The sequence below is a fragment of the Cotesia typhae genome, unplaced genomic scaffold, assembly GCF_013202065.1.
Source record: "Cotesia typhae breed Kobodo isofemale line unplaced genomic scaffold, CoteBio_Ctyphae scaffold_121, whole genome shotgun sequence".
Classification (NCBI taxonomy): Eukaryota; Metazoa; Arthropoda; class Insecta; order Hymenoptera; family Braconidae; genus Cotesia; species Cotesia typhae.
This window is the reverse complement of record NW_027423773.1, coordinates 1,471,997-1,493,158: the sequence shown is the minus strand read 5'-3', so window position 1 is coordinate 1,493,158 and position 21,162 is coordinate 1,471,997. Positions and strand designations below refer to the sequence as shown.

Sequence of the window (21,162 nt, the reverse complement as noted above, 5' to 3'; positions counted from 1 at the left end):
CGTGAGCTACAAATTATCGTAGGTTTGTGTTATATATTAGTACAATGCATCAGTACATAAATTGCGTGTTTAGACACAAAATTTTGACCTGCAAGCCAATAACCGTTTTTACTATTATATCCTTGGAATTCTTGGCGATTTAAATAGATTTGGACGGCATGCGGCTTCTTCTTGATTTTGTTGATTGCATACATATGCATAAGATTTTGTAATAAAACTTTGCTAATAAAAAAAAAAAAAAAAAAAAAAATAGAAAAAATTACAGTCGTCACATTTTTAATAAATGTTTTAATAAAGAATGAGAAATCGTTAGAATAGACTGGTGTATGGATGAATAAAAGGGGATGATACTGGGGAAGTACGGTAGTGGTATTGCGAGGGGTAAGATATAAGAATAAGAAGAATTGATGATGATAAACGCATGAGCAGATCATATAACAGTGGACGGAGTGCGTATGCAGTAAAATACAGGGAGAGTTAAGTCCTGGTGTGGTATTGATCAAGGAGTGGCAGGGAGTAGTCACCAGGGTAAACTGGGATCGTAACATACTCATATAGTGTTCTTGAACTTCTTCCTCTGTTTAACTATTTAGTTTTATTTTGCATGTATCATAGAGTGAAAAAAAAAAAAATTTCAGATAGTAGCTAGTATAATCCAGATATCACCCAGTATAATCCAGATTATAATGAGAATAATCCAGATTATAATGAGTATAATCTGGATTGTAATGAGTATAATCTGGATTATAATGAATATAATCCAAATATCACCAAATATAATCTGGATTATACTAGCTACTATCTGAAAATTTTTTTTCACCACAGATATCACTGAGTATAATCTGGGTATAATCTGGGTATAATCGGAGTATAATTAAAATTTAAATATTCTTTCTCTCAAATTAAAATCCAAAAGTTAGTTTTACTAAAAATTTTAATGATAAATAGATATATGTACCTAATGTATTAATTGAATGAATAAAAAAAAAAATGAAATTTACAAGACCTCTTAACTCTTGAGCCCTTGTCTAACTTTCATTGGTTATTCTCGACAATCCAGTGTGTACGTATAATATAATATAATGGCTTACTCACTGGGCAATGTCCTTTCAGCATGTATAAATCGGTGTCTCGTTGTTCTCGTCCTTTCTCACTCACTCTCAATACATATATATATTCAAAAGTATGTATTTATATTTGCATGGTATAACTTATAAATAAAAGTAAGGATGTAAGTACTAAAACCGGAATAACGTTTAAGTATTTACATTGTACGTGTATGTGTATATATAAAACGTCATTGTAGAATCCTAAACAGGCTCCTCTTGTCTTTTATTTTAGTTCCCAACAAAATAAACGAATCGCAAAACAAATAAATAAAAAAAAGTAAACAAGTTTTCTGAGCAAGCGGCAATTTCGTGAGCTTGAGCCTGTTGCCATCTCTTCCTCATGGATTTTACGACTGTACGGCTCTCTAAGGAATCATTGCACAAGTCCCACTTATCCTTTTATTATCCTGTCTCGTACTTTCTCCTTTATCTTAGCCTCGCGCTGTCTGCCTTCGATTAACCATTTATGTACTTTTTACTTTTGTACCCGGTATTTTTGATCACCCTTTTTTTCTTTTTAGCTTCTCTGGTACCGACCACATCCCCGTTGCAACAATCTCAGTCGGCTGATCCTTAACCAGATAATAGACTTCCAGAGGTGAGTGCAAGGATATCTTGCTAAATACACTCATGTGTCATGAACTTTATTTTGTCTTTGCATACTTAGAAAGAGATATAAAAATATTTATAAAAAATTACAAATAGTTTATATAATTTAATTAATAATAAATAATTTAAATAAATTAATATAATTTATTAAATCTAAAGTTAAAGTTAAAGAGTTTTCTTAAAAGCACCCTAACTAATTCAGTCTCTCATAAAAGCCGCAATCAGCCATTTATTATTCCCTCAGGCCTCAACAGCGATTAATCTGTCCATCAATATTTAATTGCAGCATCTCAGTTGTGTGCATTTAAAATATTCCGAGTTTGAGCTCAAGTATACGAGCTTAATGTCGTCTGGGGAGTTTTCGGGTTTCACTCGACCAATCAAACACTCCGAGTATTGATTGTACGAATAACTGCGTAGGTACTTTCCACCCTCTTTCTTCGGAACACGACTTATCATTTTTAAAATGGTAAGAAAAATTTTAATTAAATTTTGCTATTTTTTTATGTTAATTATTCTATGTTAATAATTCGAAAAGGTGAAGCCTAGTGGATCCAAAACAACAAAAATACCGCTCGCAAGGTGCGCGTTAATTTGTCTAACGGGGAACAGATGTTTCTACTGTCCTCGAAAAAAAAAAAAAAGATCCTGTTGGAATCTAGTTTTAAAAAACGCCCATTAGATGACCTTGATATTTTCGGCGAACCTGTTGTCCACCTGTTACTAAAAAGAGTTAGTCAATGGCGTATTTTTGCGTTTTATATATATATAGATACACGTAGCTTAAATTAAATTTCAATTAAAAAAAAAAAAAAAAAAAAAAAAAAAAAAAAATAATATTTAAAAAAATCAATTTTCGATTTTTTCACTCAAAAAAAGGTGGAACCCTATTTCTGCATAATTACCACATAAAATTAATTAGTAATTATAAATATCAAAAAATTATTAAGCCAAAGTTCTCTTATTGACATTTGGTAAATCTCGGCAGTCACACAATGACTGATTGAAAAAATTCTAAATTTTTTTCTAAAAATTCTAGAAATATTTCGTTTGAAAATAGTAAAGTAAAAAAAAAAAAAAACAATAATAATAATAATAATAATAATAATAATAATAATAATATAAAAAAGACCTCCTCAATCCAAATTAAATTTTAAATCAACTAATTTTTATTCTAAACGATAAAAATAAATAAATGCAGAATAATTACTCTCTTTGAGTAAAACTAATCTTTTTCTTCAGTACATCAGTAGTCTCTATAATTAAATAATTAATTGAATATAACTTGAGTGGAATTTACGATCTACTTAAATTATTAAAACTAATAGATATTTAATAACGAAAGGCTACTGACGCTACTTGATCGACGTAATAAAGCATAAAACAATGATAATAATAACAAGTAATACTCTGTTGTAAAACTGGATGGGATAGCGTAAAATGAAGATGAGAATATTGTAGAGAGTAGATAGCACACATATAACATATAACATATAACATATAACATATAACATGTAGCATATAGAATAGGATAGAATCCGATGCACAAGCTGCATACCATATAAGTGGGGATTATAAGCGTCCTTAGTTCTCGGGTGATTCGGCCTTGAGACGCAGCGATGCTCAATGCAGCACACCGCAGATCGCAGATGCATCGTCAAGTGAACTCGTTTGTATTATCTTCTATCTGCTATCTATTATCTCATCTCGACTCTCACTGATGTCATCTAAGCGATCTATCTGGCTTTATATACTTTATATATAATACACTCTAACCTACACATTACCCTGCTCACCGGAAACTGCAATCTTTCGCTTCCCGAGTGAAGCAGTGAACAGGCCACAAGATACATCAGAAATACTTTTTTTTATTTATATTATTTTTCAATGACAGCTTCCGCGTTTTTTTAATAAATTTTATCTATTAATAGCAATTATTAATTAGTAATTAATTATTAAACTACAGTCACTATGTGACTGTCGAGATTTACCAAATGTCAATAAGAAAACTTTGGCTTTATGATTTTTTGATTTTTATTATTAGATTAATTTATTTTATGAGGTAATTATTAAAAAATAGGGTTCCACCTATTTTTGAGTGGAAAAATCGAAAATTGATCTTTTTTTTTTTTTTAATTGTTCTTTTTACGCCGGATTTATGATAAAAATTATTAAAAATATGAAAATTAAATATTTTGATAATTTTTTTTTTCATTTAAAGCTTCAAAATTTGCTATTTTAGGTGTTTTTTAATGAAATGGCAACGATGCTATTTTTTCCAATTATTGAAATAATTTTTTTCTTAAAGAGCGATAAAAATACAATGAATTAGAAAAAAAAAAAAAAAAACTGGAAAATGCTTGACTCTAAAAACACTTATTCTGTTAAATTAATACAAAAAAGTGTTAAGTATTTACGATAAAAATTTTTGACGCAATGACGAAAAATTTTTTACTGTGCACATAAACGCACACACATACACACACACAAAATGAGAATTTTAAAACATTTTAAATTTTTTTTAGCGGGAAATAAAAAATTCAAATTATTAAAATTTTCAAAATTTGAAAATTTTGAAAATATATTATTTAAAGTTGCTCATTTTGTTTAAATAAATTTTTTCTCTCAATGTATTACTCGTATTGTTTTGTAAGTTCATAACCCAGAGACTTGGTTACAGTATTATACGTATATATGATTATAATTAGAATTAGGTTTAGATATTAGGGGTACTGCACCGCATCAGACGATCCATTCAATGGCATTCGTCCAACGGTTCTTATATTTTGCTTTATATTTTAGATACTTTTTGTTTTGTCTTGAGATAAAATTATCGCGAGTTCTAGTTACATTGATTGATTATATTATTATTATTATTATTATTATTATTATAAATAAAAAATAAAAAAGTGTAACACAATATAGATAAATAAAAAAAAAATCGAACATACACATGCAAGTAACAGTTGCTCGTTAAAATTTTGAGGTACCGAGCTGAGTTAAATTGCGTATGCAGCTATCCTGTACGTGCGTCCGTTCGATTACCCGCTGACCCAGAACACTTTTGCAGTGTGTAACCTTCCGGGACCGGTCCTCAGCCCACGATCTACACTTCAACCACATTAGCACATTAGCACAGCTGCATTACATGACATGACATACGCATTTGCACGTCTATATATACATACAATTATACAATTATACAATTATATTATAAATATACATACATACATGTGGGAAGACTCAGTGAGCCTATGTCCTATTAAAAACTATTCATAGACAAGTAGAAGAGGCGTATTAGAAAAATATTTTCTTTAAAATTTAACAATTTATATTTTTCACAACTTTGTTTATTAAAAAAATTATTTTTCCAGATAGATAATTAAGAAATGGCTTTGTATCTTAAAAACTATTGATATTTTTAAAGATATAAGCTCATTTTGATGTTATACTCATCGAGACCTTTCATTTGAGTACCCACATCAATTTTTCATATATTTTATATATTTATATAAAATATATAAAAAATGCATGTGGGTACTCAAACGAAAGCTCTTGATGAGTGTAACATCAGGATGAGCTTATATCTTTAAACCCGTCAATATTTAAGAAAGTACAGTGCAATTAAACAAAAGTTATTATTTAATAAAGCAAAATTTGATATATTTTTTTTTCATAATCTTTAAAATTTTAATTACTATTGTGGAGGGTTCAAGTAGCTTAAAGTTAGAGCATCGGATACCTAATCATAAGGATCTGGATTCGATTCTCAGTCTGAGCCATAATCTCCATATTTTTTCCAACTCATTATTTAATCTTATTAAAAATTAATTTGAAGTTTAATCGTAGAATTGATCGTTTAAAAATCATAATAACAATAATGAAAATTTATTTAAGAATAGACTAGACTTCTTATTAACTGATTAAAAATAATAAAAATTCTAAAGATAATGAAAAATAATAATAAAGCTAAAAGATACGCTTTTACAATTTATATTAAATATTAATATAAAATCAATCTTAAACTAAAAAAAAAATTGCTGTTGATATCTCGGTGACCTCGATAATATTAATTTAAATAGTAATTAATGCTTATTGTATATGCAAAGCCACAGCTCGCTCGTTATATAATCATCACTCGTTTCTTTATACATATATATTAATACATTTATTATAAATACAATATCATTATCATTATATCGGATATTTTGTTAAAGCAATTTAATCTTGCAATAACACTTAACTCTATGGGATTTATCCGTGTGAAAAACTGATGAATATACAACATCGGGTGAACAGATAGTCACTGAACGATTGCTAGTATGTTACAGTACATAATATGTATATTTATATGTATATATATATATTTATATAGCAAGCTGGAGGTAACCTTGAGCGAGTCAGAGTCAGTGAAGCGGCCATTTTGTCGAGAGATGCACTTTTGTTTTTTGCCGACCAAGCCTCATTCGTTTATATCCGTTCTTCTTCACATTTTTCTTCTTCTTCTGGTGCTTCTTCTTTTGCTGCTTCTTCTTCAGGTCTTACTTACAGTCTTGTTTTTTCAGCGATCTTTCTGCATATCCGTACAACTCTCAACTTTGCTCTCACAGAGGTTTGCGTCTTGTGTCTTGCTTATCTCTAGGATGAACCGCGTGGAGCACAAAAGCATCAAGATCTATCCGCTCGTCCTACATGCCTCCTACTACAGATTACCGGTATTCAATGCAACCGCCTTCTTCACCCCTTACGCTTCATCTTTTTTATAACTTTACTTGTTTTATTTTTATCTTGCCATCGTTTTATTTTCTTTAGATTATATGTATAATATACATTCGATTCCATATTTTGTTTTTCCCACACTGATAAAAAAATTCAATTCTATTGAAGATTTGTTAATATTAGTTACTAAATTATTTTCGCGACCCAAATGCCAAATAATGCTGGCGTATCACAGCAGCTAGATAGGGTTTTATGCCAAAAGGGCGTATAAAATTTTTTTTTTTCGCCATTCAACTTAGAACTGCTCAAAACGTAAAGATTTGTCGAAAAAAAATTTTCAACGTACTAATGCCAAAAGGGCATATAAAAAAACATACGCCCTTTTGGCTTTAGAAAAAGTTTTTTTAATTTTACTCTGAAATATAAAATTTAATTCATTTATTAAATATTAAAAAGTATTATTATTATTTTATTACTAAAATTGAATTAAATTAATGAAAAATTTTTCTCTTGAATAGTTTTTATCTTATTTATTTTCTATGATACTGTTAAAAATTTAAAAGAAGATTCAATTTTTATAATAATGTTTTTAAAGTCTGTAGGATTATTGATTTATGTATACAAGTGTTTGAAACTTATATTTTAGGTAAATGAAAATTATCTTAAAATGAAACACTTGTTACAATTAAAAGTGAATGGAAAATCAATGAAAAATATTTTACTTTAATTTTATTGTATTGCCTTTTAAATTTGATTTTATCATTTTAATAGAAATGATTATTGATTATTAATGTCAGAAAATATTTAAAAGTAATAAAGATTAAAAAATAATTGGTTGAAAATTATTTAAAAAAAAAATCAACAGATAATTCTGAAATAAATAAATTTATTACCAGTTAATAAATGAATAAATTCTTTTATAATTGCATTTAATTTTTTTTACCACTATTATTAGTGTTTGTAGACACATGTCGATACTATATATAGTTAACATCATGCTTGACCTTTTAGATCGCTGCATTGTCATCGCAAATTTCAAAGCCCTTAAATTTATAAGACTAACATGAAGCTAACAATGAACGTCGTCTATCCTCTTAGTCTTTTCTTTCATCATACGGATCGATCTTCGTACTGTATTAATTCCGTCACCCACTTGCTTTGTCACTTCGCTCTCATTCTACTCGACATCTATTGTATCTCGGTCATCCATCATAAACGCTCGTGCTATTCATTCTATAAGATTCATTTTTATGTTATAGATTTATTTATTTATGTGGCTATTAATATTGATACTTATATTAATGGTTGGAATTTTGGGGGAATTGTTTTTAATTAACACTAAATTGATAATATTTTAATCATTTTTATGATATGAAAAGTATTAAAGTTGAATTTTTTATTCAAGGGTTTAAGCAAATGTTTATTTATTATTTATTTTATTTTTACGAAAAATCGTCAATAAAAAGACAATTCGTAACATATATTTATTTAAATAAAAAAAATGATTATTCAATGACATTGTAGGTCAACGAACAAGTGTATAACTACACCTATATAATCTCAATAATCGTAAACATACAAATATATGTATGTAATATTTTAAGTAAATCGAATATACAAAATGTTTAATCAATAACATATCAATTTTATTTATTATTGTCCACGTGTCCTAGTATCAACGCGAACAACGATCCCCGCCAATCATTCAATCCGATTGGCATCGCCGCTATTCTCTCACATTATTCTATCGTCATATATATGTGTAATATACGATGAGTCCGCGACAGAGTCATTTATAGCTATTAGAAGTTATTTATTTTTTTTTTTACGATCGAAAACTCCGCTCATTTAATATATTGCTCGATATATCACATATATATGTCGGAGAGTAAAGTACAGTGGAGTATTTTCTGACAAAGCGATGAGAATATTCTTTAGGATATTTCTATTTTTTTAGTTATTTTAAGAAATGTATTGTTACTTTAATATTTTGTAAAATAAGATATAACTAAAATGTTTTATTGCGGTAGGCTTAGGCCTAGGTAGGCACATGGTTGTCAACGTAGTCGGGATCCCAGGACGATAGGGGTATCATAAAATTAATAAGGAAAAGAGAAATGTGCAACAGGCAGACTATTTGAGAATAGTTTTTGAAAAGACATTCTTGAATCCCCAACAATAACTCCTGCCTCTCTGACATATATATTTATATATATATATATATATATATATATATATATATATATATATATATATATATATATATATATATATATATATATATGTATATAATGCCGCTTACAATAAAAACACACTAACCATTTATTCGCTTATTTTTATCATTATCATGCATGTGTGCTTGTACTATGTGTATATGTGTGTGTAATTTTAGACGTCACGAGTCACGAATGTTGTAAATTTTTAAATACACTCTCATAATTGCCGCGGGCTAATTATCAATGAAGCAATACTGAAAGAAAAACGTTTCTAAAGAATAAAGGTGCTAAAAGAATTGCGTCGTATATATTTTTTTTTTTTTTTTTTTTTTTTTCAATGAGTGATGATTAATTTCTGGGTTTTTTTTGTAAGTGGAGATTGAAATTACGGGTGAAAAAATTTTTTAGTCTGAAATTCGGGATTTTAGTCTTGAAATTTTTGGATTTTATGATTTTTAGATGGAGAAGAAAAATTAATATAAGAAATAGAAAAAAAAAATTTTTAAAAAAGAAAATTGAAGAAAAAATTTAATTTGAGAAAAAAAAAGAAAATTTTATGGAAAAAAAAGAAAATAGAAAATTAAAAAAAAAAATTAATAAAAAATTGTGAAAATAAAAGAAAATTGAAAAAAAGAAAATGGGAAACTCACAAATGGAAAAAGAAAATTCAAAAAAGGAAATATAAAATTGAAGATAAAAAAATTAACACAAGGAAAAAAATAATTGAAGAAAAAAAAAAAGAACTTTCTACATGTGAAATTTTTTCTTTTAATTTTTTAAAAATAATTTTTCAATAAAAAAAAAAATTTCTAAAAATTTTTAATGTCAGCTAACTTAATTATAATAATAAAGTTGGCCGTCGTTTTTAATTAATAAATAATCAAATTAGAACAAAAAAATTGCATGAGTAATTTTTAAAATTTTTTACATGTGAAATTTAAAAAAAAATTTTTCAATAAAAAAAAAAATTCTAAAAATTTTTAAATATCGTCTAACTTAATTTAAAATGAAATTCATGCTTCTAGACTAGAATACCCACTTAATTGATAAAAAGAAAATTCAAAATTGTTAACCATCGTCTAAATTTACTGTCATCAAAAGTACTCCTAAAATAACCACTCCAAAAATGACCCATTACATATCTTATTGCACATTACCGATTATTACACAGTAGTGATTATTGTGCATTGTTTTGCGCAGCCGTTGAAACAAACCATGACCGACAGTGCTGCCGCCATTTGAATGTCGCGGTAAAAAAATAAAACATGTCGCCGGTGGATCGAGACTCGCGAATCAAGCGCCTTAGTCGCGCGCTTGCACTCTCAGCGGTTAGCTGATTTTAAGTGTGTGGTAAAACCCGGCGTTTTCTCGGTTAATTCACCCGGTAAATAATAAACAAAAACAACCACAATAACAATAACAATCGTACTATATTAGAACGAAACAATCGAGTTATCTCTTAAAGTCCTGCCGTGTCATCGCTTAAAAAGGATTACAATTATTTTTAAAGGAACTTTTGGCGTTTTAATGCGTAGTGGCGCGTTAATTAATTTTTTTCCAGACTTTTAATCAGCGACAGCATTTTTAAAAAAAGGATTATTGTTTTTAAGTGAATTAAAACAAAAAAAAAAAAAAAATAGAAAATGACGCGCCGGTGTTATAACAGCGTCGACGCATTGAATATTTTGTGAAATCATGTGTTTGCTTTATTTTTATTTAAATTTATTATTATTAAAGAATTATTTGTAAATAATTATTATAATTGTTATTTTATTATATTATTAATATAAATAACAAGACCAAGTGTTACTGTGTGCACGTGTGCGTTATGTGTAAGTGTTGGAGCTCAATATATTATTTTATGATAACGCGTGGATTTTTATAAACAGCTGTACATATATATATTTGTATTAATATATATTTGTAGCCAAGGAAAACGACATCGGAGTACATAATGTGAGATTAATATTCATTATTATTGTTGGTTTATTTTTTTTTATGGTTTTTATTTTTAGGGAGAGTTTTTTGGGGGTATTTTTCGTGATTTTCACTCCAATTTTCTCGTTTTTTTTTTTTTAGGTTTTGTGGATAGTCTTAATGTTTGATCCACGAGAATGCGCACTGCGTTCGCGTCGATATTATAGACAAACTACTGTATGGTAGGTGCCTCGGGGTAAGCGGGAAGACATCTTGATATCGTGATTATTGTTTACGTTTTTTAAGCGTAGTAGATTTTTATTAAAAAGATCTTGTTGGAAAATTGTTATTTAGAAATTTAATTTTTTTTTTTTTAAGGGAGATTTTAATAATACTGGAGTTTGCTGTCAGCTGTCAATTTAAAAATTTTTTTTTACAAATTAATAATAATAAAACAATTCTTTTAAAAATTTTCACTTTTAATTTTTATTAAATTTCACACTTGGAATTTTTTAATTGAATTTTTTTTTTTTATACAATTTAATTGCTACAAAATTGTGAAAATTAAATTAGCAGATTTTAATAATTTTTTTTATTGAAAAAAAATAAGAATTAATTTTTATTTATAAAAAAAAATAAGAATTAATTTTTATTTATAAAAAAAAAATTAAAAAACTGTAAATGCAATTTTTAAAAAATATTTTTTTATTATAATTTTATTATTAAAAATTAAAAACGTCGGCTAACTTTAGTATTAAATTAATTTAGCAAATATTTGATAATTTTTATAGCAAATAAATTTTTCTTTAAATTGACAGGTTGAAATTTAAACAATTAAAAAAAAAATAAATTTGATTTTTAAAAAAAATTATAAAATGACATTTAAATTTAATGTTAAAAATTTTTAGGTTTAACCTTTTTTTTTTGAGGTGTGCAATTTAAATTCTCGCCCTCTAAATCTTATTGGTTAGCATAGAAAGCGGGAAATTTAAATTTCTAGTTAAAAATTCAAATTTTAACCGGGAAAATTTTTATTTTTATTTTGCTCTGATAAAATTTTAAGATCACATAAAAAAAAATAGTTAATTTTTTTGAAACACTCTTATATAAATATACCAAAATACAATTTACTGTCAACATCATTACGCATTGTACACAACAATAGAATGTACATTATTAAAGATAATATACAGGGCACTATCACATGCTGAGTAAACTTCGATTTGTCCTCAAAGTTAAATATATATATATATATATATATATATATATATATATTGTATATTGTAGTTGGGTGATAACAAGACAATGTGTTTCTAAAAAATTCTGCGTACATTCTAAAGACTTACAATACAATTAATAACACGTAATGGTTAATGTTTTTTTAATTATTCAATCTTCATTGATATAGTAGATTTTTTTTAACTTTGCGTTCATAACAAGTTATTATTTGAGTAAGGAATATTTTCGTAGTAAAAACACTTATGATAATAGTAAAACAGTCTCTCCTTTTATTTTTAAAATATTCAAAATATCATTTTTATTTGTCCTGTTAAATATTTTACGTTTCTGTTTTTGTCGTTAGCAAATATTTGTAACACAATTTTAATTTTTATTGGAAAGCTAAAATTCTAAAAATTAAATAAGAGGATAATGTAAAGGTTACAAATTTTACCAGTGAAGATAAATAAATTGTTTTTGAATTTTTTTTTTTTTTAATTCGATCTCAAAAATAAAATTTTTGTTTAGCAGCTTCATGTATTTAGTCAAATTTAAACTCAAAATTTTTGGGCAAAATGTAGGTATAAAATTTACTCAAGTAATTTTTTTTCTTCTCATACTAAATACCGGCAGAAAAATTTTCAATTTTTGACATTAAAAAATGTTACAAGTCAATTAGTTAAAACCTAAAAGATCCACAGCTTTGATAATAAATATTTCAACGTTAAAGTTAAATTTAAAGTTTAAAATTCTTGGGTCATTGTCTTAAAATGTAAACGATGTGCATAACAATATTAGTGTTCCCAATACAAGTAATATATACAGCAAAAGCTTCTTAGCCTATTAAAACACATTGTATTTAATAATAACAATGATGATAATATAATAAATAATATGACAACGTAATAATTACTCCAAATCAGATTATATGCGATTGTGCTATTTTTGTACTTGATCAATCGTCGACCTTTGTAATTTAACTAAAGCCGTATATACAGGGTGTGTGTGTGTGTGTGTGTGTGTGTGTGTGTGTGTTTAGTTGTAGACCTCGATAAGCGTATATGAAATAGGGGTTCTCCCTGCGTCACTTACAGAGTCTATGTATCAACAATTACTCTCTTTACTTAACTCTTATGTATATATAAGCTATGTACTTAAAATACTTGATACTGGTGATGGTTGTTCCTCTCAGTGTGCGGAAAAATGTCATTAACGGATTTTCCCTCGGGAGTAAAATTCTATGGCTTTGAAGTCATATCCGCTGCAGTGACATACAACCGTATCGGTATTACCAGCCTACATTAGAGGCCACACAAGTAATGCTTATATACACATTTTATAACTTTATATATAAATAAAAAAAAATAAATTACTTATTAATTGTATGTACACGGAAAGAACAAGATAACACTGGATATAATCCCAGATTATACTCAGTGATATCTGTGGTGAAAAAAAAAAAAATTCAGATTGTAGCTAGTATAATCCAGATTATACTAGGTGATACCTGGATTATACTCATTATAATCTGGATTATACTGGGTGATATCTGGATTATACTCATTGTAATCTAAATTATACTAGCTACTATCTGAAATTTTTTTTCACTCATTATAATCTGGGATGATATCCAGTGTTATCTTGTTCTTTCTGTGTAGATTCTATGTAAATTTCTATAAAATTAGGCTTACCAATACAAAAATTTACATAGTAAAAAATTTTGAGTCAATACGTCAAAAAATTTTGTATTAAAAATTTTTATGTTTAATATTTAACACTTTTTTGTGTTAATTCTCTCAATTAAACACAAATAAGTGCTAAGTATTTAACGCAAATTTTTTTTCTGTGTAGTTATAGAGCGCCGACCGCTAGGTCGCGCATGGGAAGATTCTTTCTCGCTAGCAGAGCGGGCTACTTCACTCATAAAAGGATTTAGTTTTATTTAATAAGATTTAGTAAGAATTACTAAATGATTTAGTCACAAATTTTTTTTAATTCAATTTTAAATTGAAAAAATTTTTTTTTTTAGTTAAAAATGAAATTTTTTGCCAAAGCCGACAATTTTTAATAGTTTTTTGATTTGATATATTTAAATTCAATAAATTAAAAAATATAATATTCGTATTTTAAATAAAAAATAAATAGAAATTTTATTAAAGAATCCAGTCCGGTTTGACCCTTTAACGCTTGCCACACTTTGTAAAGGAGTACATTCTTGATCCTGCGCGCTTTGCTCTGGTATTCCAAGGCCACGAGATTGCACGTACAAGCAAAACATGAGCTATATGATATTATTATTATTTACAAACCAATACAATATAAACACGATAGTATCTAAAAACTGCTTCTGTCTTCTTCAACGATAAAAATAAATTTTTATTAATTTTTTTTAGCATTCGCACCAACAAAAATCTCCATTTTATTAGCGTAATATTATCTAAGAAAGTGTAAAACTGTATATGAAAATAATCTGGTTTTGCTGACGGACTTTCCATCAATCATTTTAATTTCACAAGACAGACCGAGACTATACAAGGTCGAAGTACTTTGAGCTTGTAATTGAGAGACGAATCTTGGCTGGATTTTAAGACGGTCAAAGTACCCAGTAAAATTTGGGTTGTGACTATTTTTCGCTTGTGATGCAACCGCGGTACGATGCACCTACTATCTCTGTACTGTATATACAAACGTGGCATATGTTTTCCGGTGGGTTAGTATAGTATAGAAATTATTTACAATAGCGCTACTGCTCAATGTTTGCTATTTTTTTTTTTTTTTTTGTAAATCTTGCTGCAGTTACAGCTTAAGAAAAATTAAAGTCAAAATTATCGGTGAAATTTTGGAGATGCAGAAAAATCATAAGAGACTTGCTTATTAAATAGAAAATTTAATTCTCTACAGAAAAAAGTTTCTTAGAATTTTTTCGTATTTTTAATTAATAGTTGAGCCGTAGTTTTATTTTTTTTTTTCTGTAGATTGATGTAAATATCTTGCATAAAGCTGCTAAACAATAATTTCATTTTTTAATGTCGATATTATGGGTTAAATATTGGAGATATCAATTTTTTTGTGTCTTTAATAATTTACTCACAATTTTGATTTTCTCCAAAAATTATTTTTTTAGAGATAATTATTTAATTATTTAATTCTAGAGATCCAATCTTATAATTTAGATGAAAAATATGAAAATATATCATGTAAGCAAACTATTCGTAACATGATTGGTCAAATATATCAAAGCATAAAAATATATGCAAACCCTAAATTTATGCGCGCGCAAATTTGAATTCTAGTAATTATAAAAAATTCATTATAAAGATTTAAAAAAAGAATAACAGCTGAAATATTAAAAATACAAAAAAATGATTAAAAAAAATTTTTTTGTAAAAAATAATTAAAAAAATTTTAATAATTTAAAAAATTAATAAAATAATTTTTCCATGCAGCTCCTCAATAAAAATTCATATTATGATAATCGATTGACGAGAGGCATTTATTATAATTCTGACGACAGCAATATCTTGAAATTGCATAGTCGGCGAATAAAAGTAGAACGTTAGTAAAAAAAAAAAAAAAAAAAAAAGTAAAAAATAGAGAATGAAAAAAAAGAATAAAAATGTATTCGTAAGTGAACATAATCGAATAGGTAAAAAAGCAATGAAAGTTAACTGTAAAAAGACCACGTCGATGGAAAAATTAGTAAGAAAAAAATTTTCACAGTAAATTTAACAATCTACCTAGCGGGATATTAATAACAATTTTACATCCAAAACAACACATTTAATGGGTTTCATTATGAAGCTGACATGAGCTAAAAAACAAGTCTATTATACGAAGCCACAATCTTGAGAAAATTGTTGCCGAGTCAATTAATATCTATATGCGGAGATTAAATATTGAGAATACGTAACATTTAAATTATCCGAGTGAAAGTGAGAAAATATTACTTGCTTTAGAGATTCTGAGACCTGGAGATATAGATATAAGTTTATTGATAGTCAAAGGATAATAATAATGATAATAGCGGTCGTTAAAGTAAACTGTTGATTAAAGCATATCGAATGAAACTGTTTCTCGTCTCAATCTTAATGAAACCGACATACCATACCGGTGGGATATGATAAAATCCAATTTGAAAGCTAACAATAATTGCTAATTGATTATAAGTGATTTCATATATTTAGACCTGTTATTCGGACTGATTGACGTTGATCAAGAGGAATTTTTTTGATTACAGAAAATTATTTGGAAGAATCAATCAAAATTTTTTCTCTTTAAATTTTTTTAGCAAAAAGATTTGATAGATCGTAAACTATTTCAGATACGGAAAAATTAGTGAGGATCATTTTTGTAGGGAATTTAATTTCCTATGAAAAAGGTATCTTGTCAATTTTTTATCTGCAATATTTTACCGGTAATTTTAATTTAAAATTGGATGTAAATTATCTGTACACAGAAAAAAAAATTTTTTTTGACTGGAAAAAATTTGAAAAAAATTTTTTTTTTTAAATTCTATTCTTGGTTAACTATTAACACAATAAATGTTAAATTTACACATAAAAGTGTTAAAAATTTAACACAAAAATTTTTTACTGTGTAGAAAAAAAATTAATTTCTTGGCTCAAATGATTTTTTTTTTCTGTTTAGTAAAATTTAGTTTTTTTTTTTATAAAATTATCAATTATTTCAGCTAAATTTATTGAATAAAAAATTCTGCTAAAAATCCCTTTAATTTTTCCCCTTTTTTCCATCAACCAGGATTAAAATAAAAACAATAATAGTTAGTAACAAAAAGTGAAATGAAATGGAATAAACGTCGCCGTTTAGTTACATTAATGGAAAGTGAAGAGACCGCGAGTGTATATGCAGCGGCGATGCATTCAGTGACTCTCAACTTTCAACGAATCTCTCTAGGTGTTTCATACTTTATATAGCACACATGTGTACTGTACGTATCTCAAGTATTACATACGTACATGCTGTACAATATATAATATACAATATACAATATACAAAATAGAAGAGAGCTGTTGACGGTGCCGCGACGGGATGTATATACAATGAGAGGTGTCTGCACACGCCTGCGCACGAGTCCCACATTCTTCTTCTGCATCCACGAGGTCACTGGCGATAAAGGTCAATAACTATTTGTCCGGCAGACTGCGCGCGCGATTACATCAATACACTACATACTACATCGCTGCATCCTACGTATCATCTATAATCATCTATAATGACACAATAATGCCTAAACTAATTTTACATCACTTGCGCACTGCTGTGTTCTGATATATTCACGCTCAAACTACTCAAACTACTAATTCTGCTATTCAAGACATTCAATTTGCTGACTATGGATCAAATCTTTTCCTATCTACTCAAAAAATAGTAAACATTGATATTTTTAAAGATATAAGCTCATCTTGATGTTACACTCATCAAGAGCTTTCATTTGAATACCCACATCAATTTTTTCATATATTTTATATATTTATATATATTATATATATGTATATATGAAAAAATATATGAAATATGCATGTGGGTACTCAAATGAAAGCTCTTGATGAGTGTAACATCAAGATGAGCTTATATCTTTAAAAAGGTCAATATTTAAGAAAGTATCGTACAATTTAATAAAATTTATTATTTAATAAAGCAAAACATTTTTTTTTTTAAATATAGACCATTTTGCTACTTTATTTCGACCAATTAATTAAGCACATGTAACAAAAGTCATTTTATAAATCCACAATTTTTTTTTGCATTTTTAGTTAAAAAAATATTGAATAATTTTAAAATTCATTTTTTACTCAAAAAAAAATTTTTTTTCCCCATTTTTTTGTGGAATTATTAAAGTTACATTAAAACTACAAAAATCACTTTCGAAGAAAATTTAAATTCCTACAAAAAAGTTCCTGTTAAAGCAATAAGACGCATCATTTAAAAGATATTGATAATTTTTCCAATAAATCAATCAAATTTTGTAAAATTAATTTTTTACAAAATGAAATTGTTATTTTTTTTTTACATTTTCCGGTAGAACCATCAAAGTTACAAGAAAAAGTTAGACAGCAATTTTATAGGAAATTAAATTTCCTACAAAAAAGGTCCTGTGTACAATTGCGCTAAATTGAGCTGTTAAAAAGATACAGAGAATTTAGCAAGTGACAGAAAAAAAAACTTACAGAACCGAGCGCTTGATCAATATTTATATCTCTATATGTTACATTTAATTAATATAGGACGAGAACATATTATACAGTGCACATCATAGAGTATGTAATTTATGCTGAGGGAGAAAAGTGCACGCGTGACGTCACTCGGTATCATTTTTAGCCTACATACAGAATTATATGTGTACGCAAGCCTATATACCTACTGAGAGAGTTTAACGTTTGCAGACTGCTGGAGTAAATAATATATTTAAATAAATTTGATTAGAGAATTAATAAATGTGTAATGTAAAATAGATAAGCTAAAAAATGTGCAGAAAGTAAAAGAAGGGGTGGGGGGGGGAGAGAATTAAATAATGAAGAATACAGAAGGGCAGCATTTAAAATAGAATTTAATGTTTTCACGTTGATTAGTACAATTCGACGTCGATGCGTCGCGACAGTCGCCGGCCGGTTAAGTTTCGTTGCATGCATACTGCGCTTTCCCCTTAGTTGTGTTATGTATATGCTACATTTGTTATACTAACCGTCTAGTCATTTAAGTCCTATTCATGGCCTATGAAATCTGTGAGAGCGACGAGGAAGGACTTGAAGATAAAGAGAGAAAGAGAGAGAGAGAGAGAGGAGGGTATGTGATGTGTAACACTCTTATGCACTGCACAATTGCAGAAGATAGACGTACTATTCATGGCAGAGGTGCAGGGTTTGCTATCAGAGAAATTAAAAGAAGGTTTTGCTAAGGGTAGAGACGAAGAGATCCTAGATGGATTATTTAAATTGATTGGAGGGAAAAGATTGAATGACTTATGGGGAAATTGGCTATTTAAGGAGACATTGAAGGTTATTGAGTAATTTTAAGATTTTGATAGGAAAATTTTTGAAAAAAAAATTGTTTTTGGCTTTTTGAGAAAATTTGTTGATCAGGGAAATTATTTAAGGTATGGAATAGTACTAAAAAAAATTTTGTTTTAATTTTGGGACAAACTTTGGGCGGAATTTTATTGAAAAAAAATTTTTGGATAGTCAATTTTTGATTATTTGGAAAATTTTTGGCCAAAAAATTGATTTTTGACTTTTTGAGAAAATTATTTGATGCGGGATATTATTAAAGGTATTGAAAAAATTTTTATTTTAATTTTTGAAAAAACTTTCGGCGGAATTTTATCAAAAAAAAATTTTTGGATATTTAATTGTTGATTCTTTGGAAAATTTTTGGTCCTAAAATTAATTTTAAATTTTTCTGAGAAGATTAATTGTTAAAGAAAATTATTAAAGATATCGGATGGTACTAAAAAAATTTTTTTAACAAAAACACGCAAAAAAAATTAAATAAAATCTGACTGAGTTTTTTAAAAAATAATCTAGATTATATTTAGTAAATATTTGTGGACAAAAAAATAAATCTTGTAGTTTATTGAAAGTCTACAAACTAAACATAACTTGAGATTGACGTTATGTAGATTGTTGAGATATGATTAGATGTAGAAGACAAGTAACATTGATATATCTGAGACGGGTTTTCTCGCGTGTAAGAAACTTACTGACTTTAATGTCTTGTCTCTTGTCTTTTTACTTCTATTCTTTTTACGCTCGAGTTACTTATTATACCCACTGCTATTTCATATATATATATATATATATATATATATATATATATATATATATATATATATATATATATATATATATATATGTAAACTATATAAACATATTGTATTGTATATGCCAGTAATGATTTTCGTATACGTAAGTAGTCAGTCAAGACGAAACGTATGTGACCGGCTTACTGCGAATGAATGGCCTACTATCATTTCACTAACTACTATATATTTTTTATCGTAAAAAGATCACATGAGATAATAAAACGTGTATGTTAAATATTTTAACATCAACTATCAACTATTATTTATGTTATGCAAAAGTTGTTAATACGAGTTAATTTGAGAGGAAAAATTTATTTAGGAAAAAATGAGCCATCACTAAAATATCATTAGTGGACAAAATACGATGGCACTTCTTAATTATTGACATTTTTAAAAATATAAGCTCATTCTGATGTTACACTCATCAAGAGCTTTCATTTGAGTACCCACATCAATTTTTCATATATTTCTCATATATACATATATATGATATATATAAATATATAAAATATATGAAAAATTCATGTGGGTACTCAAATGAAAGCTCTAGATGAGTGTAACATCAGAATGAGCTTATATCTTCAAAATCGTTTAAAATTTTCACTAAATTAATTTTTCATTACAGCAATGCAAATTTTTTTTTCTTTCAAAAAAAATTTTTTTCTCTTCGTAAAAATTTTACTGACTCGGAAAAACATTGAAATTCTTCCAAGTATGTAATAGTAAAGTTTTATATTACTAGCTAATACAATAAAATAGTATTGAGCGGTAATAAAAAACATGTGTTACAGGTGGCGTGTACTTTCGATTCCATAAGCAATAGTTGGAACGGTAGAAAGAATTGAGTTTCTGCTGTGTAAAAAGACGGGTCATAAAATTTATGTATGACCCCTGAACTAAGAACACGAAAAATACAATTTTCTTTTATTTAAATTTTTTTTTGTAAAAAAATTAAATTTCTTACAAAAAAAAATAAATTTTTCATATCTTCTATATTTTGGTCAGAATTTCAATTAAAATTTTTTTTCTCAAAATTTTTGGATAAATTAAAGATTATTTTTCTTGCAAATAATAAAATAATGTATTTTTTTGTAAAAAAGTAAAATTTGTAAAAGTTAATAAATTTAATTGATAAAAAAATAACAAGTTTGCATCACTTAAATGTTTGCAAAATCAACAATAATTCATAAACGAAAGTAATAAGATCAATTAATAATTACTAACGTAGGCAATGTATGCGTTATTCGCCCAGACATACCCATAGGGAAATGACTCATTCGATTTGTTCACCATACGATAACTTTATTTACTGGTTAAGTCTGAGACTTGAGTAGAGGACAATAAACCTGGCGTCTAACGTCTAATGGTTAACGTCTGGCAACAATCTAATTAAATAATCATGTTTTTAATTAACCAAATAGATGCGACTGTTTTATTACGAAACTCTCAATCAATTTAATATTGTTGTTACTATTTGCCATTGTTTTCATTAAATAAACTAGACATTACCATAAAGGTCATTCGGAAGTCTTAGCATTGGTATAGGTCAGTTTAT

General features: G+C 27.3%; 1 long non-coding RNA gene across 1 annotated transcript in view; it reads right to left on the bottom strand.

Moving 5' to 3' along the window:
• Positions 1–7,528: 7,528 nt before the first annotated feature.
• The window catches only part of LOC141533862 (uncharacterized), a 65,013-nt gene continuing 51,379 nt past the window's right edge, over positions 7,529–21,162 (bottom strand). Inside the window, exon 4 of the long non-coding RNA XR_012480352.1 lies at positions 7,529–7,670. This is a non-coding gene — a long non-coding RNA (uncharacterized LOC141533862). The remainder of the gene's footprint in view (positions 7,671–21,162) is intronic.